The sequence below is a fragment of the Rhipicephalus sanguineus genome, unplaced genomic scaffold (genome assembly GCF_013339695.2).
Source record: "Rhipicephalus sanguineus isolate Rsan-2018 unplaced genomic scaffold, BIME_Rsan_1.4 Seq773, whole genome shotgun sequence".
Classification (NCBI taxonomy): domain Eukaryota; kingdom Metazoa; phylum Arthropoda; class Arachnida; order Ixodida; family Ixodidae; genus Rhipicephalus; species Rhipicephalus sanguineus.
In genome coordinates, this window is record NW_023615957.1 from 107,627 (window position 1) to 129,827 (window position 22,201).

At 47.2% G+C, this 22,201-nt stretch overlaps 1 pseudogene; it reads right to left on the minus strand.

Moving 5' to 3' along the window:
• Nucleotides 1-5,883: 5,883 nt before the first annotated feature.
• The window catches only part of LOC119378305 (tubulin monoglutamylase TTLL4-like), a 123,464-nt pseudogene continuing 107,146 nt past the window's right edge, over nt 5,884-22,201 (minus strand).

Consider the following 22,201-nt stretch of genomic DNA (forward strand, 5'->3'; position numbering starts at 1 on the left):
AAAAAAAAAGCGCATGCGTATGCGTGCGAACAGCGCTATTGAACTCATCGCACAGGAATACGGGCTTTCTTTCTGTTTTCTTTTTTGGTATCCATATGAGCAAGAAGTAAGTAGTTCAATCGCGTAACAGCAGTGCGTAGTAGGCGACACAACCAAGCTAAACACGTACAAACAAAACAACAGAAAACGTCTTATAGTGCGAAAGCGAAGACTGTCACCCTGGGCCAGCATCCCTTTCTTCAGCAGATTGCGCTTCTCTCACTAGCAATAGTAACGTTGAATGGGCTCGTGCATCGATTGGCAATGAAGAGCGTATATTAGCAGTAAGGAGGGACTTTTTTGTGACTTGAAATACGTGGCCCAAGGTTGCAACTGAGAAGAAACAAGAAGAGACAGAAAGAACGCCAACTCACGACTAGGTTTATTTTCGCGAAGCGTTCACAATATAAAGGCTCTTGGCGGACATGCGCAGAACATTTCCTTCACCGTGCGGTGGCTGAACACCGCAGTTCGATCGCACGCGACTACTTGAAGCTGCTTGGAAGGAGCCGGGATGCGCTGGCGCGGGAGTTACTTGAAGCCTTTCAATAAGGAAGAAAGGTGATTCTTGCGTCAGCGTGCCGTCAGTTTTGCTGCATAGTAGTGAATTCCAATTGTTGTGTCTAGATGTACTTTAGATGGTTGGCTACGAAGTGTCCGTCAGTCTTTTTGTGGTTTTTTTCCCTCGACCTTCGCGCAGCTCTGTGTTTTTTTTCGACGTCTTTACATTAGGATATATCTGTTTGTTGCTGGTTTCCAGATATCATGATTGCGATCTTTTTAACCTCGTCTGTTCATGCCTGCACGTGCGGTGAAGGAAATGTTCTGCGCATGTCCGCCAAGAGCCTTTATATTGTGAACGCTTCACGAAAATAAACTTAGTTGTGAGTTGGCGTTCTTTCTGTCTCTTCTTGTTTCTTCTCAGTTGCAACCTTGCGCCACGTATTCAAGTAACGATGCACCAACTAGCCGAACATAACGTACTGTTAAATTTTTTGTGATAATTTGTGATGCCATTTCAATGAAACATCATGGCGGCAAATAGACATATTGCCTGATTGGGCTTCAAGTTCTGATATCAGCATCATTTTACCCATGCTAAGCCACTATGGTAATTTTAGAGAAATAGCTCTACTTCTCTGCGCACAAACCCAGAAACGCCTCGTTGTGTGAATCTGTCCTTCAAACTCAGCCAAGGGCAACGCCGGCGAAAGAACTTTGGTGAAACACTACTGCGGCGCGTTCGCCAAAAAGAACAGCGGCTCAAGGTGAGTCTTTCGTGCCGCCATAGCCAGAGTTTCAGCCAAGTTCACAGCGCGCTCGCGCTAGAGCGCCGAGCAGCGTCTCTGCGTTGTCTTGTGGTCCAACGAGTTCGCTCCCGTCGCGGCGTGTAGTCGAACCGTGAACTTTCGTGCTCCTGCCTAAACCAAGAGATGTAATAAAGTTAAATAATCTCTGCAAACCAATGGTCTCGTCCTTTCCCAAGGCGAGCGAAACCAAGCCACCACTCGAAAACTTGGTTAGCACTGTTCAACTACGGCAATTTTTTATTGGTATCCTTTTGCAACCGGGCGGCGGCGATCAATAGCCACCTTACTTGCTATAATGAAATACATGCTGTGTTCTCTTCCTGATAGCTTCATTCTTGATTGGAGCCTCTATTAACACGAAAGTGTTTTATGTCAGGGTCCACGAAGACTCCGCGGAAGGATTTCCGTCGCGTATATGACGTTGGTAAAATGCACACTAACGGATCACAAAGAAAAACTAGAGAAAGTTTCATTGAGGCGGATCAGCTGAGAATCGAACCCACGACTCCTCGGTCCGCGACAATAGGTGCCGGCGCTCTACCCACTGCGCTACCGATCCTTTTTCTTTCTTTACTGAACTGCGCTACGACGCACACGTACGAGGCTCCACAAACGAGCTTATATCTCTCGCGTTCTCTTCCGCACCGTGCTTTCGGTTGGCGGGGCGGTGTCGCCGTCTGGGAGCGGGGAAGTACTGCGTCAGACACAAACGAGCGCCGATAGGTAACGATTCCGTGACGACGCAGTTAGGTTAGGTTGGTTAGGGCGCCTCGATTGCAGCGAAGGAACGCTGGCCGCGGTGGCATCGAGGAGGCGCGCTAGACGCAGTTACGTTCTCTGTCTTTCGCGTAGTGTTAAGCGCGAGAGAGACGGTACGATTTTCCATGCGATGCGACGAGCGACGCGGCGGTGCGGCAGCCGGAATGGTGGCTGTCCGATGCTATGAAAGGTCACCATTCCGGTTTCCCCACCGCCGCGTCGGGCGTCGCATCGCATGGAAAATCGTACCGTCTGTCTCGGCCTTTAACCTGTGACGGCTCGTTGTCGGAGTAGTGCAGAGCTTCAACATGTACCAACGGTGTTTCTCCGGCTTCCTGCTTCGAGTACGATAGCACCGACTAATCAAACTTCTGCAAAATGCTCCGCGCCCCGCCACGGTGGTCTAGTGAATATGGCACTCGAGCGCTGACCCGGAGGTCACGGGGTTGAATCCCGGCCGCGGTGGCTGCATTTTCGATGGAGGCGAAAATGTCTAAGGGCCGTGTACTTAGATTTAGGTGCACGTTAAAGAACCACAGGTGGTCGAAATTTCCGGAGCCCTCCACTACGGCGTCCCTCATAATCACATCGTGGTTTTGGGACGTTTAAACACCAACTATCATTATTATTATTATTAAGCTCCACGAAAAGGCAACGATGTCGACGCGTGCATGTCGCGTCTCGGTGGAGCCAGATACACGCTAGCGGGAAGTGGAATGTCTTTGCGCGTTCACGACTCAAGCTACGAACCTCTGCCTTCCACGTTCCTGAAGCGCAGTTTGGTTTGTATGGATGAGCACAGGCTTAGGCTACCCTACTACTGGAGAGCACACACCTTGCCGTTTCTCTTCGCAACTGCCGACTCTTTGAAGGAGTGCGTATCGAGTACCAGTGTTTGTTATATATTTGTTGATGCCATTTTTGCGTGAGATTCACCATATGCTGTATCCAGGTATATGTTAACAACAACTTCAGCTACCACAAGGGTTAAATCATGGTCAATGTATATATATATTAGAGCTTGTACAATGTCTACTGAAATTTGGCATCTATAGCACCGTTTGACGTGGATGCACACGTTGACGACGCTAGTGGTAGATACCCATCCCGACAGCTAACGCCCATGACCATGATATATATATATATATATATATATATATATATATATATATATATATATATATATATATATATATATATATATATATAATACATACACATTACACAATCGATTACTTCTGTGAAGACATGTTTCCCTTTCGTGTTATACCGATTCCTATGATAACACGAAAGGGAAACATGTCTTCACAGAAGTAATCGATTGTGTAATGTGTATTGCTATTATATATATATATATATATATTATATTTATATATATAATATATATATATAGCAATACACATTACAGAATCGATTACTTCTGTGAAGACATGTTTCCCTTTCGTGTTATACCGATTCCTATGACGGAAGGATGAGCCACGTTTTTTCTATACTGTCTTATCACCTACGCCTGTGACGAGTGCGGAACTATCAATCTCCTCCCCACTTTTGCCTGTTTGTATCTCAACCGCTACTCGTTTATGCAAGTACTTTCACAAAATGTCTGTATCTCTTCTTTCCTTCATGGCATTCGTGGCGAAGGTAGCAGAGCACATTTGAGGCACACGGACGAAATGCCGTCCTTTTTTAGGTTGCTTCAATTTGCTGCCTTCCCATGGATCTATACCGACATGCCCACACGTTCTGCCAAGCTTCTTTCCGTTAAAATAAGCAGTAATGACCCACTTAGGGGATGAAAACTTCGCTTCCTAGGGCGCGCGATTGTTAAAATATTTGGAGCCATTTTATGGCACCCAGCTGCAGTGTCGGTTTCAGAAAGCGAGGTTATATTCTCAAACAGTGTGCTGCCTATTTAATGCTTCCAAATTGCTTGACTTTTCCAGGTTTTCCATGACGATTGTAAGCACATTCTCTGTCTCGTAAGCCTTCTTGGAAAACTGACTGTCTGTGACTGGAAATAAGCCCTTGAGCGGTAAAGAGAAGAGAAAAAAAAAGACAGGGCAGTTACATAAACCGAGTGCAGAACTGAGGACGTCTGCCGTTGCATCGCCATTGAATGAGCTTGGCCTGGCCCTGTAGCTGTGAGCCTCTGCTTATCTTCAAGCTTAGCCGAGGTCATGGCCAAGACAAACAGGCATAAGTTTACCGGCGTGAGCAACGTCATGTTTGGGAATTGATATTCTGTGTGATCTGTTGAAGCAGCAGTTATGCAGTCTTCTTTTTTTACACTTCTGCTTAGCTGTTCACTGCAGTTGCAGAAAAGGCAGCGAGTTTATAAGCTTCGATCAAAGGTACAGATTGTTCAAGGTCGATCCAAATAGGTCGCGAAGCTTCGGGCAGAAGGCGGTTCAGAACATATTGCCAACGACACCAGCAAGGGGAGTTATGAGTGCTGAGATGAAGCGCGGCTATGTTTGGGAGGAACAAACACTATAAAAGCGGAAAAACAAGTTTCATTCAAGAGTGAAGCAATCTTTATAGTTTACAAATGACATTTATTGCCCGAACAATATTATGTAGGTAAAATGTGCCAAGAATTTATGACAGTGTTTAATTATTACGAAAAGCCTTTTTCTTAGCGTTCCATGAAGCGAGGCGCACGTCACTGTTATTCAGTGTAGCCCTTGTGGTGCATGGAAAGGCGCGCTCGTAAAGTTCGTCTGCGACGATACGCCCCCTCACGTGTTCTGGTGTTTCGCACTTGCATGCGTTCTCTGAATTATTGTGGTGAGAATTTGATTTTTGCTGTGCGTGGAGTTGCGAAGTGCGTTTCGTCGTTGGCGAACGTGCTGATAACGGTGTTCAACGGACAACGGGACGACGCGGCCAACATTTAACGCCGAACGCTTTCCTCGGTAGTCGCGGAAACGATGTGGTGTTCAAGGATGCAATAGCAACACGCGTACGCCTGGCGACCCATCTCTTCTAGTTAAGACACTAGGGTAACGATTCGGAGTAATGTGCCTGCTTGATTTTCATGGATCAGTATTCTTGCTGCCCGGTTTCCTTCGTGAACACGCAGTGCTTACTAAACTTCCTATTATCGGTGAGCAGATCATTAAGTTGTCTTTCGCGCTACAATTCGCATGCCTGTCATACATGTAAGGTTAATTTATTGGAACATAAGGCTAAACATAGTGCACGTAGTGTACGCACTTTTTGTACTTGTTACGAAACTTGCTGCTCATTGTGTAGGGCGTGATAAAATTGCGTTATTGTGACCACTGAATAAAACTGAAATACCATTTTGGCGTGTCCAGGCGTCATTTCTTCTAGTTAGAACCGAAGTACACAAGCAATGCGCTCTTTAAGGCCCCTGCGCATGAGTAGTACGCTGCTGCTTACCTCAATCTCGCTGATGAAGATGACACAAACGCAGAATAAAAGCTCCAGTAAGGTTTCCAGGTAAAACCAAGGCGAATTAAACAGCGGTACACTTAAACACCGCTGTTTAGTCGCGAGTAGCTTGCGTTAGCTTCAGGCGCCCTCGCGAAGGACTTACCGCCTTGCCGTAGCGCGAGTCCTAAGCCATCAGGAGTCTAAGAAAACTATCTTGTGGTCAAATTTCGCGCTAATGCGAACAAAACGACGTGACTTTTTTACCGGATATTGCGTCACATTCTCTTTATTTTTTGTTCCGCAGGAACTGTTCCCTCCTCACACAGATGGCGCTAAGCCTCATCAGCTAATAATAACAAAACATCAGAATGTCATCTCAAGGAACTCAAATACTGTGTTTTATTTCAAAGGGCCGGGCTGGCGGAACGCATAAATACAGCAGGAAGGAAGGACTCCCATGGGAGTGGTTAAAACACAACGCGGAGGCTTCTCCTCCTCCCCAGCGCCAGAGCAACGAGCCTGTACAACGCGTGACGTTGGGGACGAGCCAGGCTGGACCAGTGGCTCCAACAAATGGCAGCTGCTCCTGCTGAAGGGCGCGGTCAGCCGCGATGCTGGCGTTCCTTTTGCAGTGAAAGGATGCTCACGTTGCGCGTCACCTTGCGTCGGTGGCTGCAAATTTGAGAAGGAAGCAAGCAAAAATGACTTTCAAGTGGACATTAGGAAGCAAAAGTATTGGTAGACCACAAGACATCCGCCATAAAGAGACGCTAAAGACAAAATTAACCGACGATTACGATACTGCCTAATGCGAATTCTGAGAGCAGCTGTTTAGGTGTTTCGGTTTTGCGATAAGTTGAGGCAAACAATTTGAGAGAGACATGTATGGATGCACAGTTGCATATCAAGCCGTGAGTAGCGTGACTGGCGCGGACAGTTTCGCGACCGGGAGACCACGCAAGGCAGCGCGTGGGCGCGTTCCAAACGCCGAACAGCCGCCACAGAGAGGCCTCCGTTCATGCTGAAGGGAAACTTTGTGCGCAAAAACCAGACACTTCACAAGACGAGATAGACGGGAGAGCAGCTGCGCAAAAGCCAGAAGTGTCTGGTTTTTGCGCACAAAGTTTCCCTTCAGCTATGCACCATCTCGCCGAATTTCAAGTTTTGTTAAACCTCCGTTCATGCAGCGCTTTATTTCCATATATGGTATCGGTGGACGCCGTCGCCGCATAACGCCGATGACGTCATCGCCGACCGCACGGGGTGCGCACTACTGTGGCGCCGCGGAACCTGACGTCTCGCCACTGTCGTTCCCTCTTCGCGCTCCCCTCACTATCGCCGTCTTTCATCTCCCGCTGCAATCCACGTTCGCTCTCTTTCGTCCTCGTTCGCTCTGCCGGTTACGACGACGACGACGACGCCGCTGAACGCAGGAGCGGGCGCCTAAGCGCTGCGCTCTAAAATGATTTCGGTTGTACAAGAAATTACCATTCCGCGATACCAAAACAACCACTTTTTGCCGCAAAACGAAGACTGCTTAGGTGGAGAAGGCACGAATAGAAAGACGGGCGTCAACATCACCTTGGAAATAAAAGCACCATGCAACTTGCCATGACGTGATAGATCATCACGGCGCCTGCTGCTAGAGACTATATAAATCTCATCAGAACAATATATAACACAGTGTTGCAATGTAACCAGAGAATCAACGTCGCGCGTTTTTGAGTCGAAACACACACACTAAACTTCGCAATTTGTGACGTCACGCTGACATGCCGCGTTGGGGTTTCGACGCAAAACTGTGAAACTTTGACTTCCATTCTATTTATTAATAATGAAGCTATGCTCGTTGAGTTCACGACGACTAAGTTATCAAATGACTTATCGGAGCAAACTGATTTTAACATTTCACTTTAGTGTACCTTTAACCTAAATAAGGCTCAGCAAACAATACACAGGAAAAAAGAACCGTAAAAGTAGGCGGTGAACATTCGTGACAATGAAATTTCACAGCGTCTATTTGATGTTAGTTACGTGTTGATTTAATGACATAAGAGTATAGTTGACGGCAAAAAGTGACGTTCGTTTCCAAAGACAAAGTCAGGACGTGAGCCGCATGTTCCTATGTGGGAGACAGTGCATTCAGAGCAGCAGTCACTCCCTGGAGCAGGAAAAGGTACTCCGTGAAAATCGGCGGAGTGATTGGAGCTCTGCCATTTAGTCGTTTACTCGCTTGATGGGCACGTGATAGCCGTGAGTTCTCGTGGTAATGGTGGACGACGAATCGGCACAGCACGCAGCTGTCATCCGAGTTCGGTACTGCTTCTGTTACTCAGTAGCAAAAGCTCCGAGTCCGAAGCTTAAATTCCGGCCTTTCATGGTTATGTGGCTCATCTTCAACAAATGGAAACCACGAATGAGGCTCATAATAAATTTTCAGTGCCATTAACTACTGCATATATTGCCACGTGGTCTTGTTTCTTTTCCAGTGCGAGAGGCATTTCACCGGCTAGACAGTTATTGCACGCACAGACGAATCGCGAAGCACAGACGGATCGGAAACATATGAAATGTCTTCGAGTATTCTAATCACGTTGGATATGTGACGCGAACGGCGGGACAATCTGCAGCATCCGCGAAGATGATCCCGGAACGTACCGTGACTCGTGCACAAAGAACTGACATTTTAGAACTGCCGATCAGATTTAGACCAACATCTGTGCACGCTGCAATTGTTTGAGTGTTTCGTTCGCGGCGGCACAAGTTTACCCAAAAGACACATATCTTTGCTGGTTTGGTCGCTGCATTATTCGCTGTCATTTCGCATGACAATATTATTTTCGGCATATAAGACACTACATGGGCTGGATTAAGATTGCAGTCATTTTGCCGAATTTGTAAGAGAAAAATAGCGTGTTAAATGCGTAAGAAAGTGTCACAAACTGGGATTTTCGCGCACTGTGCCGCTGAGCGAGACAACTGGCGCTAGGAAAGAGCATTGAAAGACTTTTTTTTCTTAAATTAGTGGCATGTAATTTCCCAACCCATTCGGATGTCACTAAAACCGGAATCATGGCTATGCCCCTCTGAACGAGGCGGGACGTTTTAGGAGGGGAGTCTTGAATGGTTCATCACCGGCTGGCGGCAAAAAGCAGTTGAAGTTTCACTCGAAGCAAAGGTACGTGTAGTTGACGAGAGCAAAGTGAACGCAGTCATCTGTTACTTTGAGCTTGTCTACCGTCGAAGTGATCGAGAACTTCCGGCGGCAGTATGTTCACCCTCTACACAAGTACTGACTGATATGCTGGTCCGTAGGGAACATTCAGCATGTCCACTCTCCTACACAAGTACAGACTGGTGTACTGGTCCGCAAGGAACATTCGGCATGTCCACTCTACACAAGTACAGACTGATGTACTGGTCCGTACGGAACATTCAGCATGTCCACTCCCCTCTACACAAGTACAGACTGACGTACTGGTCCGTGAAAGCTACGGGGCGGAGCGTCTGCACATGTACTGGTATGCGAAGTAGTCCGGTTTGGCATGCGTCTCGTAACGCTGTGGAAAGTGATGGCTAGCGATGCATTTCGACGCAAACGCTGCTTAGCGTAAGGTACGGGTAAAAGGCGCGACTTTTTCACGCACGCAAAAGCGCGAAGTGACAACGTATAAAGTAAAAGAAATACAAATATCTCGCTTGTGTGCGCTGCGTTCCGTCTCAAAAAGCTACATGTACAAAATGAAGGAGTATTTTATATATCTCACGCAGAAAATACAGACGCAATTGTGGGACTACATTCATTAGCGGTAGGATACGTGCATTGTGGCTCTGTAGCTTTCCCTACATTGCCACAGAAAGTTGTCCCCGAGTATAGTACTTTACGGCCACTATCTTTCAATGCAACACATGGCACAAACACCTGCCCAGTTATTAATAATAATAGCTGCGGTTTTATGTCCCAAAACCATGATATGATTTTGACGGATGCCATAGTGGAGGGCTCCGGAAATTTCAAACCATCTGGGGTTCTTTAACGTGCCCCTAAATATTGCACACGAGCTTCTAGCATTTTGCCTCCATCGAAATGCGACCGCCATGGCCGGGATTCGATACCACGACCTTCGGGTCAGTTGCCCAGTTCTTAAGAAATTTCGTCTATGAAAAAAATGTGCTGCAAAAGTGCATACACAGATTTGTTGCTGCACCCAGCCATTGCTAAACTCAATCCCACTGAGGGAGGGCTGTTGCATGGCCAAAACAGTTGATTAGAAGTTGCAGGATGCTCTGCTTTTTCTATTGATCTCAACTGATATCACTTGTACTGTTACATGAAAAGAAAATCACTGACGATTACGATAATATCTAACATGAAACTAGAGCGCTGCAGGATTCTGGCACTGTCAGTGCTGAGTCTCTGCTTGGGCAGTTTGTTTAGCAGCAGCAGCAGGTTAAGCACTTCCACTGGTTGCATTCAAACTGTGCAAATGCGCAATGTTTTGCTCAGCGAGCTTATGAAGGACTAATGGGTGAAAGTGCAAGGAAGACGCATTTTAATGCATGGGGAGGGCTGGAAACATCATTTACCCGGAAGCCATAGCAGAGCGAGCTCCCGTGCAAGAGTGACCTAGAACTACCCACACCCTGCGTTCCACGAGCTGTGCTCTGCGTTGGCTCTTTTCCATGCTCCACTGTGTCAATCATTTGCTTGAGGTGGAAGCCATAGCAGGTGTGCACTTTAGTACTCTCGTGTTCCGCAAGCTGCTCTCACTGTCTTTTATCCTTCCCTGTGCCAATCATTCGCTCAGTTACAACATATGACGTGAAGCCCACGACCGGGCGCAAAAGAGTAGCGTTCTAAAAGGAAATCCAAGTACTACTACATATCTTCCATTTGCCATAATCAGATGAAACGGTGTTTTCAAGTCAATCACTTTACCTATGCGGCAACCTTCCCCAAGTGGCTGCTTTACGTAGCTGTTAGCAAGTAGCGACAAAAAAGTGTTCAAGCATCGTATTTGTAGCCGACAGCTTTTTCCATACTCAAATGTAAATGCAATATTCTTTCCTTAAAAACTAGGAATGTGCTGTGCTTAGTGTAATGTGAGTATATAGTAAGAATAAAATGCTAATTGTCGGCGAGGATTGAGCCAGAGCAGAGCATTGGCAAGATCAAAATCTGCTTGAAGACTGAAAATAAGTATGCAGAGCTGTATAGTTGCACATAGTCAACGCTCCCCACAACATTGCAGGCAGTGTAGTTTGAACAACACATGCAAAAATGAGCCTTAAAAGCCAGCCAGCTGCATATAGAATAGAAAGAGTATATGACAAAAAGTATTGTTCAAATATATATAGCAAGAGAGAGAAAAGTGAAGTGAGACAAATTTTACTTGAAAGCACCTCATGGCATTCTCAAAATATCACGTGAGAAATCGGCATAAGCATGCTGCAAGTAAACTTAGTGACAGTGTTTATTATTAAAGCTGCTCAAAGCATAGCTACAACTTTAATAATGAAGCTTTTTGGCAGCGTAGTGCAGTATTACCTGCCACATCCAGAATTTGCGTCACGTGGACTCTCGCCACAGGCCAAAGCCACCTTTACCTTCTCGTGCGAGAAGAAGTGTATAGTGTAAAATTACGCCAGTGCCACTTCCTGAAACACACAACCAAGTTGAAGCAGACATTTAGGCTAACTGCTTGAGGAAACACGTCAGCGCTTTTGTTCCCACTACACGTATGCACAAAAAAGTCGATAAGCTTTTGTTCTACGACAGTAACAGTGCAAAACACGAAGCTGCGTTCACTCGTCTCTACAGCAACCCTACACTTCACAAGTGAAAGTACGAGTGGTCCCTTGAAGGAAATATGGCCACTGCGCTTCAGTGATACCAATCGGCAATTCCTGGGACAACAGCTAACTTGTGGCCTATTCTGGTGATCATTTCAGAACGCCCTGCAGCACAGGCAGTGAAAAACAACTTTAAAGCAGCATTACAGGGATAACAGAGCATAAAAATGATTGTGCTTTATCTCTACAGGCTGCTTTAGATGACATATCCAAAACACTAGGTTACCATTTTACATCAGCATAAATCATCAGTGACTCGATGGCACCCAACAACAAACCTTTTTCGCCAGAACAGCCACCCAAATACTATGCCAACAGACAATGGCACGGCTAAATACAATGTTACTTTCAGGAAGTGGCTTGAGTGCCGAACGAAATCGCTTGCTCTCTTTGTGGCAAACAGTCTAGTTGAAGGGACGGACACAGCTAGTGGCTAATTTCATGATCACGAAAGTGTCCTCTGCATATCTTATACTGATTGTTTCGAGTTCAATAAAAAAAAATATAGATGCATCTCTCTTTGGAAACATCAAAGTAACTCCCTCAATCAATGGTTGTTTACTTAGTGTTTCGTTTCCTCCTATGTTCATGTTAAAGGGGCCCTGCAAACGTTTCCAAGTAGCTATGGAATGGCTTCACTAAAAGAGCTTATCACCTCACCAATCGACTGCCGCAAAAAGTTTTGGATCTGTCCAGTACGAGCAGAGTTACAAAGATTGTCGCACACTGTAATTGTTTTCTCTCTTCTCTCGTCCCCATGAAATCGCTGGAAGCTAAGCAGGAGGAGGTGACATGGGGGAAGAAGGTATGTCACAAGCGCCTCGTGACCTTGAGCACTTTTTTTTTTTTTCCTTCACACGTGCAACATACTTCTAGTGCGATCGTGCGTGTGGGCAAGTGCTGGCTTCTTGCGGCAGCCGCAGTAACTACCGAGCGTGCCATGTTCAAATCGTGCAATGGCGTGGAACTTGAGTCAATGACGCAGTGATCTTGAGTAAATAGCATCCTTTGTCGAGAGAAGAGGAAGTGATTTTTAACTGACTTTGAGAATTTATTGTAAATCCCAAGCCACGTGCTGCGTTACAATGTTTGGCTCACGTGTTATCGGAGCCTCGACTACCGATCGGCAGCAATTCCTGACCATGATAAAAAAGTGTTGCAGGGCCCTTTAAGTGGCACGCGGCACATGCTATTTCAAAAAATACGTGCCTGAGTGGGTCCCTTGTCTTGTACTAAACCCACTATGACAGTACTGTGCGTTTTATTCAAATCTAGGCTAGCTTTGATTGTGGGCCGACACCCTAAAGTCTGAAGCCAAAAAATAGAAAGCTACAGCATGCACTAAACTGAAACAGCACTTACAATTGAACTCAGATATATCACGCTGCGAAGGGCATCATGAAATAGTTTGACATGGTGGCAGAGCGGACGACCCATCCAGCTTTCTCCGGTGCGCTTGTGTGTACAGTGCATTGGTACAGTGATCTCTACTGAGCAAAAAACTGATGCCCAGGGTGTCTACCGAGTTGACATTTCTAATTTCCCTGAGTTTTCCAGGTTTTCCCTGAGTGTTCTTGCTAAAATTCCCTGAGTGAAACAGAACTTTGTTTTATGTCAAGATGAGTAGAGACCATGTCGCTCGATGTTGTCATCTCTAGTACGCACGTTAAAAAATAAAAACGACTTAATCCCATTTGAATAGTACAGTAAACAGTTAAACGTCGATATAGCAAAGTTGGTAAAAGCGGCAACTTACTTCGTTATATCGAAACTTCGTTAAACTGAAATTCAACCTTTCATGCAAGGCATAGTACGGAAAGATCAATCTTAAACTGAAAATGCCACAAGAATGCTCGACTAATACAGCAACATGAAAAAACTTTTTATTTTTTGCGTGAAAAAAAATCAACTTTATGGAGCCTAAGGTGCAGCAATCACAGTTAGATGCCTTGCCAGAGTGTCACGTGTCAACACGAAACAAATGCGGGTTTAACAAACTGGAATTGAGCTTATTCTGCTGCTGCGGGCTGTTGTCAAATCCTCGCACATTGCCCAGAGCGGTGCGATGCCTTTGCTATCATGTTGCCCAGCCGAACCATTTGCTCTCCACGAACGCGCAACATCGAAAACCGTCGCATGTTAGAAAAAGGGTCACAGTTTCCCCGCGAGAGCGAAATAGTGAATGCGATAGCAAAAAAGGAAGAATTTTATACGAATATAGGCTAGCAGCGCTCCTTCAGGAAACTCAGCCGCTGCACTAAGAGTAGTGCCCTATCTATGGCTCAGGGGCGGATCCAGGTGCTCTTTTTTTTTGGGGGGGGGGGGGGGTAGAAAGGCTGAAGCCACCGCCTCAACAGTGCATTTTGGTCGATCACGCATATTTACAACAGCGCATATTATGGCGGCGCCTAAGAAGCCTTTGTTGGAAATGTGCATAGGGAAGCAGGAAAGGGTAGAAAGATGAGCAAAAAGGTGGAGAGCAGGGAAAATTGATCTCTTTACCCCTGTTGGGCAGTGGTAGGCAAAGCAACCTGACAAAGGGGGCAAACTGAACAGGCAGCTGACAAAAGAGGTGGACGACAGGCACTGAAGGGAGGGGACGGGGGCTGGCTTTGGGAGGGGGGGGGGATCGCCGCTACCGCCCCCCCCCTCCCTCTGGATCCGCCACTGCTATGGCTTCAACGGAAGTTTTGCAATTAGAGCACAACACCTACAAAGGTATGAGCCGTCTGCTGATCCCCTCTAAAGATACCGCAGCACACGCGACCAAACCAGCTGGTACAAAGTACGCACTTCCTGTCGGACTCACGCAGCCCCCCCTCCCCCTCCCCAACCCTCCAGCTCCTACCTCCATGTGTCCATCACGCGAAGGAGACGGTCGGCTCGTTTCATCTCTGCTTAAGCCCCGTTTGTCGGCAGCACTCGCGCACTTTCACTCGCACATGGAGCATACGATGTGCGGGGTGATGTAATCGCGATTTGGACTTGATAAGGAAGATCATGGCAAAAGCAAAAAATTCGCCTGGAGTATCTGTAGAATTGCTATCGCAAAAAAGAAAGCAAAATAGCTGCGTGCTAAGATCGCATGAAAGCACGGCAACAGCTGAATTACGGCTGTTGGACCCGTGCCAGTGTCGCGAATTTCGGTCACCGCTATGCCATGACTCTGACAAGTTTTGTAATTTGGCTTGTAGCAAGATATCCACGTGGTGTGGCTGGTAGTTGCGCGCTGCAGCCCCCCAAAATATCGATCGCGACTCTAAAACTTGTTTCAGCAGTGCCCTCACCGGAAAAAAAAAGAAAAAGCTTTCACTTGCTGTGAATGGGCCTGTTAGTTACGCTCGCTCTCGCCTGGAAATTATTCTGTTCTTCACAGAGTCTTAAATAGCATCTTTAAAGCTTGGGATCAGAGCGAGTGAGCTCTCCGATAACCGCCAACAGTGTCGTCGTTTTTTTCCGCCGATAAGGATTGCTTGCCAGTTACCAGCCTTGTCGATGACATCCGCATCCTGACGATCGCGATCGCTTGCAAGTAACTCAAGCTCGTTTACATCTATTGCTATAGTTCTAAACTAATCATGCTTGTTACTTGACACGCGCGATAACAAAAACAACCATATCAGGCACTAACGAATACCACGCGCGACTAAACAGAACTACACGAGTAGTTGCAGAACACCCTGACAACATTGCGCGATGTGCCGTGGTTCTCGCATGCCACGCATTAGCCGGATTCTCTCCCACTGCACCCGCTCCGAAGGCGATGAGAGCATCGATCGCGCCCCTTCCCCGCAGCGACTGTTCGATTTGAAAAAATGCGTTCACAAAAATCGAGCCAGCGTACCGCGACTTTCGTTGCCCTTCAATAAAGTTACTGTGGATTTTCCCTGATGGGAGCACAATTTCCCTGAGAATTTCCAGACTACCCAATATCCCTGAGAATTCCCGGTTTTCCCGGTCGGTAGACACCCTGGATGCCACTGCTCTGAAACCTGGCACCTGCTGCAACGTGGCACCGATCATCCGAGCAAACTGTGTGCAGCATGTCACCTACTACACACACGACATCACTGCAGCTGACTGACGTTGGCTAGCTACCTAGCTAGTGATGGCCATAACAACACAGCCGTGCTGCATCATTTTAATCGGTCTAGTTGTTTTCTTTTTTTTTTTATATCGAGATGAGGTAGCTTAGTGGAGACTTATCTGATACAATCAGCAGGACATGCAACAAATCAAGTCTCCCGGGCTAATTGGAGACTTGGCAGGAATGCAACCGTGCTGCTCCTTGGTTAGAATTGCAATGAAGGTAGATAGATATGTTGACCACGATATCGAACATCAGTTGGGCACAGCGTACTACAGTTAAACCTGGATTATAACGAAATGACCAACTCCAGAAAAAAAATTGTTACAAACAGGTTATCGTTATATGCAGTTTCAGTGAAAAAATTCAGAAAAGAAACGCACAAATTAAACAAAAGGAGAAATAAAGGCAGAGTCACTAAAAACATTTATGTAGCGGCAAAAAGCTGCGTTATTTTGTTCTATTGCTGTTTGAGGGATGGCAATACTGAACACTCGTAGGACATCAATACAATGCTACCCGTCATTGTCTAGCCGTGGCCTCCGCGATTAGCTCCGGCAACGTGACGGTGCATTGCCGGAGCTAATCACGGAGGCCACGGTTAGCGAACATGCGGCGCAGTGCAAGCGGCAAAGTGCGTGACCAGTTGACCTCTGAAGATCCGTCGTCACCATGGTCTCGGACAGTTTCCACCAGCACCCAATCTGACATCTCCTCGGTAGGGATGACACAGCTCTCCGCATTAAAAAAAAATCAAAACGCTGCACGTCGTCAGGGACTCCTCCATGCGCGCAGTGAAACTACTCACACACGCACAGCGTCGAAAACGAAGAGCGAACAACATGGATGCCACGAATAGTCGTAAAGGCGCTCTTTATATGCGGTGTGGCCCCACATATACGGCACGACTCAAAGCGTAATGACACGGAGCAAGGATTTTTTTTTTTTTTAGTGGGGTCACCTGGTGTCCTATTAACGAAGTGCAGTTCAGACATTTCTGCAACAACTAAAAAGTGGCACAGGCAATGCAAAGCCAGTTTTTTATTTCGCTTTAAAGAAAGCTGGCACGTTTAGCGTGGCGGCACCCACGAGCGGCTGGATGAGGTTTGAGGGAGGGGGGAAGGTACGCCCACGGTGGCAAGAACGCTGTCTCAAGCCTGCCTGCCTGCCTTCGTGCCTTCGTGCAAACCAGCATACACACGCGACCGCTCGCCCTCGCCTCACAGTCGGCATGCTCAAGCGAGCCATGCATGCCGCCGCTGCTTCACGTTTCGTCATCGGCAGGGCAACCGCAAAGGATGCATGCGGCTCCTACTCATGCCAAAATGACAAAATTCAGGTAAAATCCCTAGGTTGTCGGCGCGAAAATTGTTAGTATATCAAGGGTGTCTCCCGCTGCCACTTGTTACATAAAGGTTGCACACACATCCCCCTCGTACGCGCAGTGACGCAAAATTGCCCATGGGCAACATGACGTACCACTGAGCTCGTCGATTGGTCTAAACCAGGTCTCAACAAACTGTTGTCAAGTTAACATCAGTTCCCGTTCCACCACCGCTACGAAACTGCGCCTTGTTTCTTGGCCCTGCGGTGATGCGGTTTCGGACATGCAGTTGTCGGGTTGTCGCGCGTATATTCCACGCACTGCATAGCACCTGCACGCACTTCACCTTCGACATGAGGTGAAGTTGTTCAGTTGTCGGCTGAAAATCGAGCGGAGAGAGGGGAAATCTCCGGTAGCTCGGACGGGTCGCGCTTGCTTGGTTTTCCCGTTGCATGTGCAGCAAGCGGGGTTCCCACGCTTTGCTCTCGAGCCCCTTCGGCGTCTTGGAAAGCAAGCTCACATTCCTGCTGCATTGTGAGCTGCACAAAGGTTTCAAAGTACCGAAGAGCCGAAAACTGCCGGTCCAGTTATGGAGCATGTGCAACAATGTAAACATAAACAACCAGGACCTGCAGCAAGTGCATTGGGACTGATCGAGCTCGCCGATGACGTCAATTGCTGACGTCGTGTCATGTTACCGAAGTGGGCGGAGTCACGACAACAGGCTACGCCTTCCCCTCCCTGTGGCGGAGAAGGGTGGCGAGGCTTTGCGAAAATTTGAAACCAGCTGAAAGGGATGTTCTAACCCCTGTACCTTCCTTATCATAGCACGTACTCGCAAAATTATCGTGGCAGCAGGTTCACATAACAAACGTATGCATAATATTTCTTCATTAAAATTTTTGGACCTAGGGGTTGTTTCCTGTCCCTTTAAAGGAATTCAAGGTGTGCATTCCTTTTTATTAGAGCGTATCAAAATGGGGGAGTGGGTCCATAATGGGAGCTTTGTAAAAAATCCAAACAAAGGCACCGTTGCCTTCACCTGAAGGCTTAGTCATGGTTGCTAATGTTATGGCCATGTGCGGTGGTCGCCGACTGGCAGCATGGCAGTCGTGTGTCAAGCATAGCCACGCAGTGTTTGTGCTGCGTTCGTGCAAGGCTGTGGGCAGCATAGCACTGCATTTCAGCACTCATTCAACTAAACAAATGAAACACGCCTACTTCACTAAATACATTGCTCGTAGCTAATAATGATATTGTTAACTTTATTTCGGTTCATTGACTTTTTACACCACCAAGGTTAAAAAACAGAAGCGGAAAGACGATGCAACGTTGAGCCAACAGCAACAACTACCACTCCTAGTCATACAAGAAATACAAAAGGAGACTGCTACCTTACCAGGTCATACAGATATTCACCGAATTAGTAGTCGGACGTGTTCAGCGTTTAATTTGCCTTGACAACGTGTGCAAGCACATCACCGTAAGCTTCCCTTATACAGAAGAAACTGTGAAGCAGCATCTAATACAGTAAAAGCCCGTTAATTCGACTCTCGTTAATTCAGAAAATCACTTAAGGGGAGACGCGGGTCTTGGAACGGTCAAAAATGGTCAAAAAATCGATTTTTCGCAAAGCTTATTTTCGAGGCGTTTGTACTTCTGAGCACCTACTCTCAAATTGCTAACGCTAAATTCGGTCGGGAAACGCGATAAAATCGGCTTTCAAAGCACCCCGGCAGCACTAAAATGTCCCCAAAAGGACGAAATTTGTTCGAACTTCTCGCGCGCGCCATGAGCGTTGCAGCGGGCCGAGCGCCGCCATCTTGGGCTAGATTTGAAGCTGTTTTCTTTGTGCACATTTTGCGCCATCTCAAAATGGCGTCGCTCAAGCAGAACGGCCGCCGTCGCGGGTTTTCTGAAGGTCGTTTCCAGGCCACTGATTGGCTCTCACGCGGCGCGCTTTTCAAGCGCGCCTTTCCGAGTCTCCCATTGGCTGGCGCGACCGACACGTCATTTTTTTTTCTTTGTGTTTGGTTCTCGCCGTGGCTGTCCGTTTGTGTGCGCCTGCTTTTGCGATCGTGCGTGTTTCTCGACGGACCGTGTCTCTACTTTGTGCCGGTAGTTTTTCCACGCGATCGAGATGCCTGGAGACTCTCGTCTGAAACCATCGACGCAACGAGCTTTTGGAAGCCGTAAAAAACGGGCTTGGAACAAGAAGGCGCCGGCTACAAGTGCACCGTCGGCAGCGGAGTTGGAGTCGCGGCCGGACCCTTTGGACCTGCCGGGAACTTCAACTGACGACACCGTGGGACCAAGTTCGACTAGCGAAACACTTCGGGTTGATGCCGCGTACTACTCAACGGCGGAGCAGGCGCAGCGAGTTGAGAGATCGGCGCAAACGAAGACCGTTCTGTCTGGAAAGTCGGCTACCCAGCGCAAGTTCGACCTTCTTGGAGTAAGCGCGGAGTGCCAGACCGGTGACGCCGGGACCGATTTTTTGCTCGTCGATATGAAAGTTTTGAATAACTTTTTTGCACAAGCGAAGTGCGACAAATGCGACGCAAAAAGTCTCAGCGTGAGGAAGGCAACGGACAAGGAGTACGGCCTTGCGGTAAAGCTTATTTTTTCTTGCAGCAGTTGTGATTTCGAGAAGAAGCAATTTTCTTCTCCGAGAGTGAGCGGAACTGCCACCATCACTCCCTTCGAAGTCAACATGAGGGCCATGAAGGGGATACAGATGATAGGCAAAGGTGTTACTGCCCTTTCGGACTTTTGTGCGTGTATGAACCTTCGCACCGAGGCTTGCACCACAAGACGTTTCAGGGACACCTAAAAAGTTTAGTGAAAGCCTGCGAAAACACAGCGACTGAAAGTGAAGCTGCTAGTGTGGCAGTAATAAAAGAGCTGTATACAGACTTCCTGAACCCCATAGGGAACATCGATGTGTGTTCGACGGCTCATGGATGACGCGAGGTCGGAGCTCACACATAGGTGTGGGCTGCATCATTGAGCTCTACACTGGCCTTGTAATTGACCATGTTGTTTACTCAAACTTTTGTCTCGGCTGTGCCCTGGGACCACAGCCGCAAGACGAAGGGTACACCGACTGGCTGGCAACCCACGAGTGCCAACGAAACATCGAATGCAACTCTGGCCGCATGGAAGTAGAGGCTGCGCTGACCATGTTTCAGAGGTCCTGGCCAAGCATGGTCTGCGCTACACGACTGTGCTCTCTGATGGAGACAGCCGCACTTTTCATGCCTTGTCCGAAGCCGAGGTGTACGGCTTTATCCAAATAGACAAAAAGGACTGCATCAACCATGTCCACAAGCGAATGGGTGCAGCTTTACGGAACCTTGTGGACAAAAAGAAGGCTCAGGGTGAGTCTCTTGGGGGTAGAGGAAAGCTCACACAAGAGAAGATCAAGAAGATCGCGAATTACTACGGATATGCCCTGAGGAGCAATATCAATGACGTGCCAGCTATGAAGAGGGCAGTCGAAGCTACACTGCTGCACATGACATCGACAGATGATGCACCAAAGCACTCAAAGTGCCCCGAGGGTGCTAGCTCTTGGTGCAAGTACAATAGAGCCTTGGCCAATGGGGAGAGTCCACCTTCACACAAGAATGCCCTGCCGGCTTGTGTTGGGGCTGCTCTGGAGCCAGTCTTTGCGAGGCTCAGTGATGAGAGCCTGCTGGCACGGTGCTGTGAAGGGAAGACCCAGAACGCGAGTGAGAGTCTTCATTCGGTCATCTGGACCCAAACTTCAAAGAATGGGGACGCTTCGCTGGAAAGTGTGAAGCGAGCTGCCGCTGAGGCTGTTGCCATCTACAACCAAGGAAGAAGGGCAACCAACGAGTCCATTGCTGCAAGTTTGGGCTATATTGCTGGGGATTGCCTTGTTCGACGAAGCCTAGAAAAAGACTCTCTGCGTTTACGCAAGGCAAATGCAACTCATCTGAAGAGCACCAACACAAAAAAGACTTGCAAGGAGACACAAAACGGGTGCAACTGAAGATTACAGTCCTGGACTACTTTGAAGGTATTCTCTCAAGCATAGCAACCTATACCCAGGGTAACATGCTGCCTAACATCTGAAGGTTCTTCCTAAAGACTGAAAAGACATGAGCAGCCAGTCGCTTGAGCCTCATACCCATGGCTTTTCCAGAACCCCCCAGCCGCTTGTCATGGTGGGGTTTTGATCATGCTTTGCACATTGGAAAATTTTTTTAGATATGATTCCTTGGGTGGAACAAGACACTTTCTGTTTTGTTTTGAAGGGAAACAGATGGGGAACATGTGAATAAAATTTATGGTTAAAGGTTCCTTTTAGAAATTTATACAGTGCGTGTCAATCTTCAAACGCGATTTTCTCAGCTTCACATTTTTTGCCAACTTGACCAGCCTTACGGATCTTTCATTATGTTTTTGTAAGGTAATTTTGATAAATTTTATACCGTTGAATTCGTAAGAAATAGGACTGTGGAGCTATGCTATTTTTTTGTGGCTAAGATGAACATATGAAATTTTGTGAACAATAATGTGAGCTAATTGCATTTCAAGATTACACAATGTCATACAATTGAAAGTCTTATATGATGATATATCTCAGTGACAATATAAATAGCATAGCTCCACATGGCAGGTCTTGGCTACAGCTGCATCTTAAACAGAACCTAAAAATACTGAGGGAAAGTGTCTTAAATGACCCGTAAGAAATTACCTAATTAGATTTCATTATGCTCTCACAATTTGAACTAATTGAAGTACATGAAAACTAATTATATTTTGAAAACAGGAGGAAGAAAATATACACACCCAATTTCATTACAATATCTCCAATAATAAAACTTTTCGTTTCGAGACCAGTGTCTCCCCTTAATTCGGACACGTCATTGGTCCCGTAAATATATGTATCACTTTATGAGGCCGGGCGCTCGTTATTTCGGACAGATTTGACCGCAAATCGGATAATTCGGCGACTTTTGGGCCGCTGGCGAGGCTTGAAAACGAAAAAAAAAGAACCATTCGGAACAAAAGTGAAGCTCAACGCTGCATTGCCATGGACATCAATTATCGGCTTGGCTTGACTTGAGACTGGTTGAACGCCTTTTCTTCGTCGTGTGATAGTGTGGGCGTGTGGGTATGGCGCGGTGTCATTTTTGTTGCTTTGTTCCTGTTGGTGTGCTGCATCGTGAACGCCGTTTTATCGAGGAACGATTCAGTACGGCTCCTTTAGCTGATCGTTGCTGGTGCTTTTGTGCCGACCTCTCGTGTGAACGCACTCTCCGCCGATGGCAACGCCGGCGAAGTGGCCCAAGTCGAGGCCAAGGACTTCACCACCAAAGTAGAAATTTTGCGTGCCCTGAAAAATGGGCTCTCCCGACAAGAGCAGCTCCTGTGAATGAGTCGGCAAACAATCGACCT